General features: G+C 41.2%; 1 protein-coding gene across 1 annotated transcript in view; it reads right to left on the reverse strand.

Annotated features, from left to right (window-relative positions):
• The window catches only part of LOC118019527 (rho-related BTB domain-containing protein 1), a 120,038-nt gene that overhangs the window by 104,059 nt on the left and 870 nt on the right, over positions 1 to 15,109 (reverse strand). Inside the window, exon 2 of the mRNA XM_035018848.1 lies at positions 575 to 676. The gene's annotated coding sequence lies outside the window, so the exon portion shown is untranslated. The remainder of the gene's footprint in view (positions 1 to 574; positions 677 to 15,109) is intronic.

Below are 15,109 nucleotides of genomic sequence, written 5' to 3' on the forward strand. Positions count from 1 at the left end.
CAATATCCTGGTGAAAGAACTTAATAATGTTGCCCTTTCTTTAAGAGCTGATTTTGCTCACGTGGGGTGACTCAGTTCTAGTCACTTGCAAAGTGAGATGTTTTTCCAGTTAAAGACAGTCAGTGCCCAGGCCAAAAGGGGTGGATGCTCCAAACTAGGGCTTCTGGAATGAAGAGAATGCCACTGCCCAGCAATCTGGCATTTCTAAATCTTCCTTTTATGTGGCCATGACTTTTCAGAGTCCACATGTCAATTTGCTCCAAAGAATTAAAAGCGTGTATAAAGTGGGGAGAAGAGTTATGTTATTTTAATTATCAAAACTCACATGTAGTTCAAAATGACTCCAATTCTAAGCCAGATAAAACATATTAAACTAGAATTTATGAAAACCACAATTGCACTAAAAAATGGAATATTCTCCTTTTTAATGAAATATTCTGAAGACAGATCTGCATATGATTCATAAATCATGCTACCTTCATACCAGAAGCATTTCCATTTCTTTTGTAAATATTGTGAGGAAATTAGGAGAAGGGAAAAGGCAAATATGTTACTCAAATTAGTAGTTACTTACCATATGAAGAGGGAGAACAAGCTTCAATTCCATTTTCATAACTTAATCAAGAATACTTGATGAGAGAGGCCTCTTTCATGAGCTTCTTGAATGTTATAAAATCTGGGGAGGAGACAGAAGCATGGACTGTTTCATCGTCAAGAAGAAAACTGCTCAAAACAATACTAGTTTCTTATGTCAGTGGTTAGTTCTCATCTGGACAAGAGCTATCCCAGCCAACCATATGCCACCTACCCACCCATCAACCAGCTGCCCACAAAAGTTTGAGCCAGATAGGCTGAAATGACCACTGTCACTAGAGAAAGAAGACCCAGGGTTGAATCCCACTCAGTACTTGTCTGAGTGAACTTTATGTCCTTGACTTCACCGAGCCTCTGCTCCATCATTGCTCCGTTGGGAGTAATAATACTATCTAGTCAATGGCTTGTTCTGACGATCAAAGGAGATGGTGTCTGGAGAGACATTTAGTTAACACCGGAAGTATTTAATTTATTGATGCCCTGACTCTTCATCTTAAGGATCTGGGGTGGCTTCCAAATAGAAAAATAATGAAATATGAATAAAAATAACAGTGTTGAGAGTAAAAAAAGGAAGAAGTTCATATGCTACCTATATTGGTCAACAGTTGAAATAATTGAAGTTACCATTTGGATTTGAATTTCTTGATAATTTAGGTAAAAGGAGAACATAATTTCTTCTATAACTCCTATTGTTAGAAAGGAGAAAATGTGTTACTTCCCCCAAAGAAATTGCCCTGAGACAAAATTCACAGAAAAATTTTTCATGGAAAACACGATATACGGACAGTGAAATAAAATGAACTATTTAACAAAAGTGGGACTGACTACCTTCCATGAAAGCTGAAGGGCAAAATAGTACTTATGCTTGGAGGTAGTTATTATTGCCATAAAATTGTATTATTCCTAGAGACAAGCATGAAGTCTGAATTAGGGAAATACTAAATATAATCCCACTGACTCCCAGTTAACAAATCACCCAGCACTTCCCCCTTGTTGTGCCTTCCTAACACACACACACACACACACACACGCACGGAGCTTCTTTCCTGAAGTCATGTTCTCAGTAGTGGGAGGGGGGGAGCTTCTGAAGGAAGTCACTGATTGCTGGCCACTGTAGGCCAGTCACTGCTCGATAGGGGATGGAGCTGCAAGGATGAAGTGTGAACCTGGACGTGATACAGGACTGACAGCTGAACCCATTCCATGGGGCCAATCCAAAAGGGAAAGGAAGAGAAAGATACAACCAAATGATTATACAGTTGACCCTTGAACAATGCAGGGGTGAGGGGCGCTGACCCCGCACGGTCAGAAATCTTCATATAACTTTTGACTCCCCCAGAACGTACCTACTAATAGCCTACTGTTGACTGGAAGCCTTACCAATAGCATAAGCAGTTGACTGACACGTATTTTGTATGTTCCATGCATTATATACTGTATTCGTATGACTAAGTAAGCTAGGGAAAATGTTATTAAGAAAATCACAAGGAAGAGAAAACACATTTATAGTACTCTTTCATATTTCATTTTATGGGTGCTCTATAAATTATAGATTAGATGATTTTGAAACATCAAATAGCACTATGAGAGGCTCTGAACATGGGGTTAAGAACACCATTCTAGAAAATATTTTCTGAATAAGTGACAAGAGCAAGACTGTCCAAATTTGGGACACTAAAAGAATGGAAGGAGAGAGGGTGAGGAAAAAAAAGTACAGATGGACATGTTATTTTTCTCTTTTTTATTTTAACACAAATTTGATCATTTTATAAAATTTTTTTTTAAGATTTTATTTATTTATTTATTTGAGACAGAGAGAATGAGAGAGAGAGAGCGCATGAGAGGGGGGAGGGTCAGAGGGAGAAGCAGGCTCCCTGCCGAGCAGGGAGCCCGATGCGGGACTCGATCCAGGGACTCCAGGATCATGACCTGAGCCGAAGGCAGTCGCTTAACCAACTGAGCCACCCAGGCGCCCCAAATTTGATCATTTTATAAAGATCAGGTAAGGTTTATATCTGAAGGAAGATGTTGCATTTGTTTCAGTGAATCAGATCACAAAATATTTAGTCACTCTGCATTTGAGATTATCACATGAAATATATTTTATGGCAGATCTCCCAATAGGGCTGGAAAATATCTTCCTGGTACCTGTCTCAGTGCCTGGCACATAGAAGAGATTTTAATATTTGTTGACTGAATAAGCGCTTGCTCATCCAGTTACCTCTCTCCAGCTGCTTTCCAATCTCTTGTTTCCCTTTTATAGCCAAACTACTGCAAATAATTACCAATAGTCATCTTTCTTTTCTCAACTCCCATTGGCAGCTCACACCTCTGCAGTCTGACCTTTGCCTCATCACAGTGCTCACTGGCTGACCTATTAACTTCCATCCCCACCCCACCCCCGCAACGCATGCGCAGACAGTTGTGGTGTAGCCGGTGCTGGAAGGGAAGTTGAGGCTGCAGCTGACCCCAGAGAAGTTGCTGAGAACGTGCTGTGCGATGTGTCAGCCCACAGCCTCCTTCTTCTAAACAGGGATGCCAGCAAGTGGGTGAGGCGAGTCAATACTGCTTCATGAACATTTGGTTTATTTACCTTGGGCACACAGGCACCACTGGGTGGAGGAACAGGCAGCGTTGTGCTCATAAAATTCCTTGCTGTCAGGTTCACGTTTTCTCTCCAGTTCAGACCCCAGGACCTCAGACTCTTCTATGCTCAAATTCCACCCCAGTTCCACTCTATCGTGGTCACCAACATGTCAGAATGGCTTTCTTCTCTATCATGCTAGCTCCCGAGGTATCTCGTTAGGAGAGATGTAAAATATGAAATGTGAAATCTTCTAAATAGGCATGACTGCAAATAGACCCAGTTAGAACTCTATTTCCCATACATTCCACTTAGCGATTTCTCTTCATTTTAATTCAAAACAATTCTCTCCTGATCGGTGCTCCTCCACTCTTGCTAAATAAACAGTTCTTCTCAATCTTCCACATTCAAGCCAACTGACCACTCCCACCCTCCTGAAATGAAATCCTCACTCCCTTGCCCTCCCTGCCCCCCATGATCCAGCAATTTCCTGGGTTTCCTTCTATTTCACTACTCCTTTCATCCTGTACAAGCTCATCCTTCACTACTTGGCTGTTATGGATTTGAATTCCTTAAGACTTTTGTTCCACCATTCACTTTATAATCTTCCTGTAGGCAGTCATATCCATCTATGGATCATATCCATCATGGCCAGAACTATGGATTAAAGATGAGTCCAAGTTTACATCCAAATGCTAGAGCTTTCTGACAAGCTCCACACCCACAATCCAATGTCTTTTTGCTCTGTCCTCTAATGTTCCCTACAGAACTCAAACTCCGTATGTCCAACTGAACTTAGCATCTGTCTTTGCAAACTTGTCCTCCTCCAGTGTTCCCTTACTCTTCCGCATGGATGCCACATCAATATTGCAGAAGACGGCCCGTCCATTTACCTTTTCTATGTCTCTTTAATCCATTCACTTTTTAGAAATCACCACCTCAATCTTCCTACCCCTAGGCCATGCTACCAGTATCTCTGTACTGAAAATGTTCAACTGGTCTGCATGACCTTCTCCCCTTGCCAACCTATACTCTGCATTGTAGCCAGAAGTATTTTTTTGAAATAGCAAATTGATGATGTAACTCATTACAATCCCCCCTCCCTTCTCCCAACCTTCTCATTGGCTCTAGGATGAAGACATATTTTTTGCTACGGCTAAAAAGCCTTTAATGGTGACGGCCCCTGATCACATCTCCGGACTCATGCTGTTCACCCCTGCTGTCTGCACTCTAGCCACTTGATCTTCTTTCAGTCTCTCACATTGCTTCCACTCTCCTCTTCTTGCCATATATCACAGCTTTCCACACCTTCCATGTCACGCCTTCTGCCTCTACTCCTTTTCTAGTTGACTCCTATCTGTCATTTAGATCTCACTTTCCAGAACCTTGTGTCTCTTCTCTGTGGCATATTTACAACAGTTTCAGTTTCATACCGATGTCTCTCTTCCCCACCAGCCGGCCTTTAGGCCGAGTGAGGGCAAGGGATACCTGAAGCTGTTCATTGTATCCTAACGGTGTCTGGCACTTAGTGGGTACTCGGTAAAGTTGACTTTATTGAACACGTGTATAAAATGAGCATGAAAATAAACACATATAAATTCAGTGTGAAAAATGTACCCATTGCGTAGTGTTTGAAAATTCTAAAGATAAGCACTGTGTTGAGATCAGTAACGAGCACTGGGAGCTTTTGGAGGATTTAAGAAATTAAAGTAGGAGGGCTTCTTTTCTCACACAGATTGAGTAGTGGGTTGATGGGAGTGATGGGGATTTTTTTTTTTAAGATTTTATTTATTTATTTGACAGAGAGAGAGTGAGCACACGCACAAGCGGGGGAGTGGGAGAGGGAGAAGCAGACTCCCCATTGAGCAGGGAGCCTGATGTGGGACTCGATCCCAGGACCCTAAGATCATGACCTGAGCCAAAGGTAGACGCTTAAGGACTGAGCCACCCAGGCGCCCCAGTGAGGGGGATTTTTTTTTTTAATGAAAAATTTCACCTGGGCCAAAGCAACTTTTTTTTTTTTTAAGATTTTATTTATTTATTTGAGAGAGAGAGAGCAGTGAGAGAGGGAACACAAGCAGGGGGAGTGAGAGAGGGAGAAGCAGACTTCCTGCTGAGCAGGGAGCCTGCTGCGGGGCTATATCCCAGGACCCTGGGACCATGACCTGAGCCGAAGGCAGACGCTTAACGACTGAGCTACCCAGGCGCCCCCCAAAGCAACTGGTTTAAGCATATGAGAAATATGCTAAGTTATGAAGATAGTGCTTTTAACTCTATTCTTGCCATTTTGCCCCTACATATATTGAACAAGAGCCATTGTAGGGAGAGGAAGAGATGATTGAGACCAGGGACATGGTCTCTGGAGGCAAAGGAGAGATGTTTAAAAAATGTTTTAGTCTCTGGATTGTGAGTATTCTGCTGGGTGTGCCTTTTTATATCCTTGCTTCTAAAATCCATGTCATTACATGCAATATAATTGTCTCTGCTTCCATATGGTGACAAAATTCTAGCAACTATATCAGGATCTCAATAAATAGGCAAAACAAAAATGTTGCATAAGTTGTTTTCCCTCAGTTACTTTGCAAATAGAACCCCCCCAATAATAAAACACAAATTTTGTAAATTAGTATAGTATCAGTTATGAATGCCATTTTGCAATTATGAGAGTAAAAACATTCTACATTGAAATAAGAAATGCCATCTGATTTCGATTTAACTCAAAGGGGGAAAAACACATTCCATTTAAGAATGACAAATAAAGCTGTCAATGTGATCCATTTATAGCCCCTCCGAGAATGCCACAAATCCACATAATGTTCTGAGAAGCTAGTTATTGTATTTGCTCTCTCAAAGAGAGAAGGCGTAGAAGTTCCCGTGACAGACTGTTATCCAAGGAAACTAAGGTTAGGGGGAATAACTTAACGTTAGTCAACATCCTAGGTGCATACGCCTTCAAGGGGAGAACGATAGCTTTGGGCATCTTACTTAAATAGTGTGTGGCAGTGGAAAGGGTGGACTGCTGCAGGGACGGGTGGGGTGTAAGACAATGGAGAAAGCTCTTTGTTTTCCCAATCTGTCCCCCACCCCTCCTCCTCTGAGCTCTGTGAGGGTCTCACTGACCTCATGAGGCCTCTTTCTGCAAGGAAAGCCATCTTCATTGTAAACATCCAAAGTGCCAGTTGTGTTTGAACATTTATTATGGGTTATTTCAGGCTCAGGTACAAGGACACTTGCCACAAACATTGGAAATATAATCTCCATTCTTTATTATGATACTGAAACTTCCTTCTTTTAAGAAGCAGTTTGCTATTAAATACATATCCATGTATTCATCTATAAGTATATGTAAAACATGACCCTCTACAGGACATAACTGATTATATTTTTCTCCTTCACGTTGGCTGCTAAAAACTGAGAACAAAATTTGTTACTATCTTCTAGCAAGAGTGTTGAATTTCATGGCATAAATTTTGAGTATGAATCTCTCTCCTGGCCCCATCTTATGTTTTTAGCCTTATTTTTTTTCCTTTGACTCATTTTTTCTTACCTATTTGAAATATATTTTATATTGCTGTACAGTATGTATTTTTATTAGCCTTTCTCTATAAGCCTTAAATCCTCTCCAGCGTATAAATAAAACATTCAGCATTTATGGATGCCTTTTTTTTTTTTTTCCTTTGGAGGGTTGCAGAATTTTCCCAAGACAACATATAATTTATTAGTATAGATGCATGAATATTAACACATTGGTATTCATAGTAATTAAATTTTTTGTGATACTTAGTTTAATATTTCAGTTAGATTTTCTTAATATTTATATATATACCTTTAGAACTGGGATTCCTAGCCTGAGGTCCATGGACTCAAATTATATGCAAAATTTTGAGCATGTAAAATTTTATTAATGAGGCATTTCATGATTTTAATCCAATTCTGAAAGGTGATTTTGACCCAAAAGATAAAAAAAAGATTACTGCTTTGTAGTGGAATAACCACAGAAGACCAGGTCTTAGTCTTCTGACACTCAACTAATGATAGGCTATTTATTGACTACCCACTAAGTGCCTGGCCCTGTAATAGATACTCAGTAGCTATTAGAGCAGTAAACAGCAATAAACATGTAGGCTTGACTTCTGACCTCAGGGTGCTTCTAGTCCAGTGGGGGTGAAGGTAGACAATAAAAAAAATGAACATAAAACAAATAAGCAATATCTGAGGGGAGAATATTTGAGATAAAGGGACCAGCTAATGCGAAGAAGGGAGATGTTATAATCCATAGGTCTTCTAGGAAATATGAGTGGTAGATCTCCAAATTCATTTTCAGTACTTCAGTCTAGAATAATCAGACTAATGCTCTTATTCATGAAAGTCAGAAGTGTTTTCCTTTTCTTTTAAAGTTAGATTTCCTAATGTGAGGAAAATGTATCTTCAGAAAAAGATTATACATTAACTTCATTCATTAAGTATTTGAGTCTCCCATCTTTTTTTTTTTTTTTAAGATTTATTCATTTGAGAGAAAGAGAGAGAGAGTGCACAAGCAGGGGGAGAGGCAGAGGGAGAGGGAGAAGCAGACTCCCCACAGAGCCGGGAGCCTGACGCGCGGCTCAATCCCAGGACCCTGGGATCATGACCTAAGCCGAAGGCAGACGCCCAACCATCTGGGCCACCCAGGCGCCCCTGAGTCTCCCATCTTTAAGGCACTGTGGGGGATGCCCTCAAGGTGCTCAGCACAGCCCAAATAAAATATAACTGCCATACATGTAACTATAATGTACCGTAAACCAATCCTGTATTGTTCCCTACCATAGGTTTATGAGCCAAGTAAATTCTAGGGCCCAGATGCTTTAATATACAGTTTGAAACCCAAAGCTCCTTAGAAAGGCACCAATCACCCTGTAAAAGTTAAAGATGGATGAGCTGGAGAAAGCGACACATCATGAAAACTGGGATTAAACATTCTTTGAAATAAGAACATTGTACTCTCTGGTTTGGAAAATGCTCTAAAGAGCCCTGGCTGTGTAAATCAATAAATTAAGATGTGACTAAAGATCATAACTATCTCCCACATTATTAGATGTTTTCCCGAATTAAATTCTTTATGCATATATTAAACAAATAACATACCGATAAGATGAAGATGACACTGAGGTCACAGAATTCTATGGGATGCCTCCTGGGTCCCAGAACCCATGTGAGAGCTCTGTGCACATGCCCTGGGAGGGAGGGCTGCTATTAGTTCTGTTTTACTGAGCGGGAGAAACTGAGGTTTGGAGAAGCAAAGCGATTTGCCTGGTCACAAAGCTGGTCACAGGAGACAGCTGGGATTGGAACCTAAACAGTCGAACTCCAGAGCCCCTATGATCCCATTTCCTGCATTATCAGTCAGCTCTGGGAAGGCAGGTGGTTGCGAGAATTCTCTCCGATAAACTCATCTGCTTTGTGGTTTAAATGGCTTTGGGGAACAACTTTCTGAATGATTAGTCTGAGCTTATCGTGTGCAAATTAATTTAAATATCAGCCAAAGCGAAACCGTTAAGATGGCAAATCTGCTATGAAAAGTAACACACGCAATTAAAGTTTCCTTGACTTTGGCTCGGAGTATATGATTTAGAGTGTCCATAATATTCCCTCTCCTAGGAATAATAACAAAGAGTTGAATGTATTTATTTTAAGATCCTCAGTTAAAAATACAAACATTATTTTACTAACTTGTTTCTGCGCTTACTGTTTTTTGATAATGAAATTTTAACTTGGAAAAGGGAGATTTTAAAGCTTTCCCTAAATCCAGGTCAAACAGTCATTTCTCTCTCTTTTGTTTTAACTCCCCCAAACTGTCCATATCCTAGCGGTAGGGACCACTGATTGAATATTTATGCGCTATCACCCACTGTGCCAACACTGTGCAACCTCATTTTATCCTCACAACAACCCTGTTAGTAGCTCCTATTATTATTCCCAATTCCCAGTTTAGGAGATTGGGGCCCACAGAAGTTGCACACCACACCAAAGGCTTCCCCTTCGTTAATGGAGGAGCTTACACCAGGCCTATTGACCCTAGAGCCCAGGCCACCTACAATTTCACTCTGCCATCTCCCTTTGTCTGATGGTCTTCTCATCCCTCACCGATACATCACTAAGGATGCACTGTTTCCCAATATAGGCAGTCTAAAAACCCTTTAGAATTTAAGGCTGTCCACAATCTGGACTTTTTAAAAAACCAGTCCAAGCTAATTTCTCAATATTCCTTACTAAGTATCTTCAAAGCCTAAGGGAACCTGCCCTCTGTCAGAGCTTTAAGAAGTCTCCTAAACCCACAATCCAGCTAAATTCTCCTGCTCTTAAAGGCCAAGTTCAGGGGTGCCTGGGTGGCTCAGTCAGTTAAGCACCTGCCTTCAGCTTCAGCTCAGATCCCAGGGTCCTGGGATCGAACCCCGCATCAGGCTCCCTGCTCAGTGGAGAGTCTGCCTCTCTCTCTCCCTCTCCCTCTGCTGCTTCCCCTGCTTGTACTCTCTCTCTCTCTGTCAAGTTAATAAATAAATACAATCTAAAAAAGAAAAAAAAGGCCAAGTTCACATTCCACTTTTCCAAGCTACCTTCTAAACCCACGAGCCCAGAGGAAGTAGTTTGAAGAGCTGGCCTCTACTGTCTACATTGCAGATGATCCTGATGTTCCCAAGAGCTTTGGCAGCCTGGGATCCATGGAATACTATGAGGGTTCTGTTGGAAAGTGCTATTGGGCTTTTTTCTCAGGAGCATGTTCAGAGCTTGTATCAGTTTCTCAAAGCTTAACAACCACTCAGTATTACCGTCCCCCTCTCCCCCGCCAGGCCCACCCCCAAGTTCTGGAAACTGATGACATTAAATGCTAATGTTCACTGAGCAAGGTTGCCAGATTTAGCAAATAAAAATATTATATGGGACATGCCTATACTAAAACATGATTTGTTGTGTATTTGAAATTCAACTGTAACCGGGCATCATGTACTTGATCTGCAGCCCTTTCCTTGAATGTTTTGTGGATATTAACCTTATCTCTCTACTATACTGAATGTAATCATCTGGAGGGCAAGGGGCTTCATTATTACTCCACAGAACTTAACATGTAAACTTATTGCTAATTACTGATTTACTTTTGTGGTCCAACAGAAACATTTTGGAACATTCTTGAATTGGGGCCGATATCAAACCCAATAGCTATATCATGGTTATAGATATACAGCTTTTGCTACAAGGAAACAGATTCCCATCATACCTAGTATGCTATTTGCTAGCTTCAAACACATCAAACTTTTCCCTAATTATCTTTGTTAAAAAAATCCTCTTATAAGGAACCTGGGAAAAATAAAAACATACTAAAAATATTATTGGATCTCAAAGTGAAGTCTTCAGACTATTTGAGAAAGTCACGAAAGGTGTTAAAAATGCAGTTGTCTGGGTCCAATCTCCGACCTATTAATTCAGAAATGTGCAGAAAGGTTCTAAGCAATCTGCGTTTTTAAAAGCCTTCCAGATGATTTTTATGCCCTCTAAAGTTTGAGGACTGCTTTTTTTATGGGATGTAATACTCTAGCAAGGATTGCTCTTTAAATTAGAGAAGAAAAGTTATTTTAGTCCTTAAAAACAAGCCAGCATCATTTGGAGTTCAAAATATCAATCATTTCTTAAATGTATCTTGAATCTATCATGCTAGTGGTAAATGCTCAGCCCTGTAGATTTGCCATTTGGAGCTCCCCAGCATTTAAACAGAACTGGTAAACTAATGATAGATATTAAAAGGCTGCCTGATGGATCATTAAAATAGTAAATGAGTCACTGAAATTTATACAGGCCATACAAAACTTAAAAATAAGATTATCTGAGGGCGCCTGGGTGGCTCAGTTGGTTAAGCGACTGCCTTCGGCTCAGGTCATGATCCCAGGGTCCTGGGATCGAGTCCCACATCGGGCTCCCTGCTCGGCAGGAAGCCTGCTTCTCCCTCTCCCACTCCCCTGCTTGTGTTCCTGCTCTCGCTATCTCTCTTTGTCAAATAAATAAATTTTAAAAATCTTAAAAAAAAAAAGTTCTCCTTGACTCCCTGAGGATTTTCACAACTAAAGACATAAGGGCTAGGAGATTTGTATGTTTCAAGGGCAATTCAATTGCTTTCAAGGCTACTCGAACATACCTGATTTTTTTAAAGGTAGTATTTATTTTTCAAAAATAGATCATGCACTCTCATGCTTTTCAAAAGCGGGGGGTGGGGGGCACCTGGGTGGCTCAGTCCTTAAGCCTCTGCCTTCGGCTCAGGTCATGATCCCAGGGTCCTGGGATCGAGTCCCACGTCAGGCTGTTTGCTCCGCGGAAGCAGGCTTCTCCCTCTCCCACTCCCCCTGCTTGTGTTCCTGCTCTCGCTGTCTCTCTCTCTGTCAAATAAATAAATAAAAATCTATTAAAAAAAAAAAGATTATCTGAAGTAGAGTGTTCTGCTGTGTACCAATGCTGCTATCCAGGATTGGTCTGGGAAACCTAAGGCTCTTTGGAATTTCTGGAAAAAAAAAAGTGTCCTTGCATAATGCTCCCTACCCCTGTTGACTGGGTGGTCCCTGGGATTTTTGACTTCTTGGTGAGAGGGGTGCTAGTCTGGAAGTCAGGACGCACAGATTTATGTTCTGTGTGTCCTCATCCATAAAACAATGATTTGGACCATTAGTTGGTCTCCAATGTATGTTCTGAGCCCAAGTTCCTATTATCATTCTGAGGTTCTGTTTTCTGTTGTCAGATATGGGGCTTGGACCATGTGCAGTGTGTCTGCTTGTCCAGGGCGTCCCAGGGTAGTCGTGCTGTCTCCATTACTATACTTGGATCCCCATTCATAACTCAGGCTCACTGTAACAGTGTAAAATCGATGATGCTTCATTCGGGTTTTCCCAGGGATGGGACAATATATTGGCCATTAGCACATGTCCTTTGTAGGAGATAATTTTTCATTATATAATTATAATCATATAATTCATAATTATTCAACACACACTTACTGATCACAGCTATGTGCTGTGTGTCACTGTGCTAGACCCTGAGAATACAATAATGAAAAAAGTCAGGCAGAAAGAGCTCTGGCCTCATGTGGCTTACAGTCTGATCGAGGGAATGATGGAGAAGGTAAAAACAATAGCCACATATAAACAGATGTATAAATAAAATAAGTGAAGTTTGTAATCAGTGTTTTAAAGGGATCACTCGGCCCGAGATAGAAAATAACAGAAGAGTGTTCGGGAAGAGCTTCTTGGAGGGGGCGATATTTACTTGGACTGGCAGGAAGGAAAAAGAGACCAGGGAGGGGGTTGGAGGAAAGGTCAGGGCAGGGAAGAGCATATTCTGGAATCCCGTGGGAGGAGCAGTTTATGTGCTTGGCATCCAAATGTCCCTTCTATCTCTGAGAGAGAATTTAATCCAAAACTAGAGAAAGGAAACCAGAGGCCCAGAGGGTTTAAGGGACTTATCTGAGCTCAAATGGCCAGTTAGTCATGCTTCAGTCCAGAATGTGAGCCCTTCTGAGGGATCAGGATCACAATGCAGCAGGAAGCACCACAATGCTTTGGTTCAAATCCTAGCTCTTTGACTCATCAGTTGCTCCTCCTTGGGCACCAGAGCTTCTTTGAGACTCAGTTTTCTTTTGTGTGAAACACAGATGACATCGACCACATGAGATTGTTACAGGGATTGAATGAGATAATGTGGCTCAGTGCCTGGTATATCACAGGCATGGTGCTTGATAAATGCAAACTCCTCTGATTTTTCACTGAGTGCGCTGTCACCCATACCAAACTGTTGGAAAATAAGTAGGGCAGTGGTTAAGTTATTTGGATAAAGGAAGATTGCTAGCAGAGGGGAAGTTCTGGAATACCAGGCTGGGGCCTGTTCAGCAGCTACCCATCTGAGGGCTGAGTGGAGGAAATGTGGAAGGGCCACTGAAGGTGGGAACATGTCAGGAAAAACATCCCCAACTTCGTGGTTCTGCTCACAGCTTAATCTGCTAGTGGGGAAACTACAGTGTCTTCATAAAACAGAAAAGACCATCTTTAGTAATATTTATACTTACAATTAGCATATAAGAAACAGGTTTTACTCTAGGAGACCAGTAAGCAGAAAAATGAGACACTTTATTATTAACTAGACGTAAAGAGAAAAATGTGATGTTAACATGTCCCTCAATCCACTGGGAACAAATTAATTTAATTATCTGCAGGATATTAAAATGATTGCTGGTATTAAGGATACTTAAAAACCAAGCCCATGATATCGGAAGAATGAATAATTTATCTAAGTAACTATGAAAATTTTCTTCATTGTGAACAAAACCACAGATTGAACTTTAGCCTTAAAATACCGAGAGGCGTATTTCATGGATTAAAGCGGACAGCTAGCTCTAAGGCCATCCCACAAAATCCGTTTGCTCTCCCCTTAGACGTACCCAAAACGTGAGGGAGTATTTATGGTTCAGGCACACTTGAACCAGGGCTGAACATTTCTTAGTTTCAGAAGTTCACTGGGTCCCCTTTCCCCCAGCCATAAGGTAAGTGCCATTCCATATATAACTTTTTTTTTTTTTAAGATTTTATTTATTTGACAGAGAAAGACACAGCAAGAGAGGGAACGCAAGCAGGGGGAGTGGGAGAGGGAGGAGCAGGCTTCCCGCTGAGCAGGGAGCCCGATGCGGGGCTCGATCCCAGGACCCTGGGATCATGACCTAAGCTGAAGGCAGACGCTTAATGACTGAGCTACCCAGGCGCCCCCATATATAACTTTTTGAAATGCTGCTTACTTTATGATTCTCTGCCGATAGTGCCTTATGGGAGAAATTTTATTTCAAAGTTTCACAGGATGTGAATTGAACTCATTATTTTACTCCAAACTCATTGTTTAATTGACAGGAAACATGCATTCTGAATCATCTTGTATGCATGGCAGAAGCAGCTACATAAATTTAACAATGGGGGGATTATTACTATTTTGCATATTTATGGAATTTTATATTCAGGAAGCATTTTACAAATCTTTTATTAGTTAATCCTTACGAGTGAGTCTGACAGGTGGTAAACAATGCTTTGGGTTTTAAATTGCCAATAAAAGTGAAAACTTTAATGGGGAAAAAAAAATCTATGGCATTCCTCCTTGCTCCCAAACTTGCCAAGAGCATATGTTTGATAACTTTTTCCTCCCTGCAAGCAGGTTGGTGTCCACCTGAAACACAAGGAGAAGGGAGCATACTGGGCTCCGTCCCAGGTCAGGTGGCCAACATCAGGGGAAACCTCACAAGACACCAAGGTGATACTGACAGCATTTCCAACAAAGATGCATCCCAGTAACAGAGCACATAAAAAGACACATTAGGAAGCAATTTTTCTAAAACCATACAGTAAACTTGGTTTTCAGTTCTAGTGATGCCATACTTACTGGACTCACTCTCTAATGACATCACTAGTTCTTTTCAAATGAATGCATGTATATTAAAGAAATAAAACCTAACTCAAACTAAGAGAGTTTGTATTTCTTTTTTCAAAAAGTCACAAATTGAAAACACTTAGCAGCTTTGAACACTCACTTCAAGCTTTTTAGGATCCTTCATTGTGCCCCTCCTCCAGGTAGGAGAAGGTGTTGGAGAGCCGGGCAAAGAAAGCCTCTGTGGATTAAAGTCTCATTGTTGACCCAAACCTTTTACAGCCTAGGGCTTTCAGAGCTACCAAACCAAGAAAAATCAATCACACATCACCTGAGGGCTGGACACGAGGAGCCGCAGAAGCTGCACCTACTTTCTGAAGATTCCAGCAGGGACACGTCCTGCCCAGATTCTAATCTCTTCTGAGTGACAGTGTCTCTATCTCTCTAATCCCTCAGGCCTCCACCCACCGCCTGCACTGTGTGTGGTGTGTATGTGTGTGTGTGTGTGTGTGT

Source organism: Mirounga leonina, unplaced genomic scaffold (assembly GCF_011800145.1).
Source record: "Mirounga leonina isolate KUSES-001 unplaced genomic scaffold, KU_Mleo_1.0 Mir_108, whole genome shotgun sequence".
NCBI lineage: Eukaryota > Metazoa > Chordata > Mammalia > Carnivora > Phocidae > Mirounga > Mirounga leonina.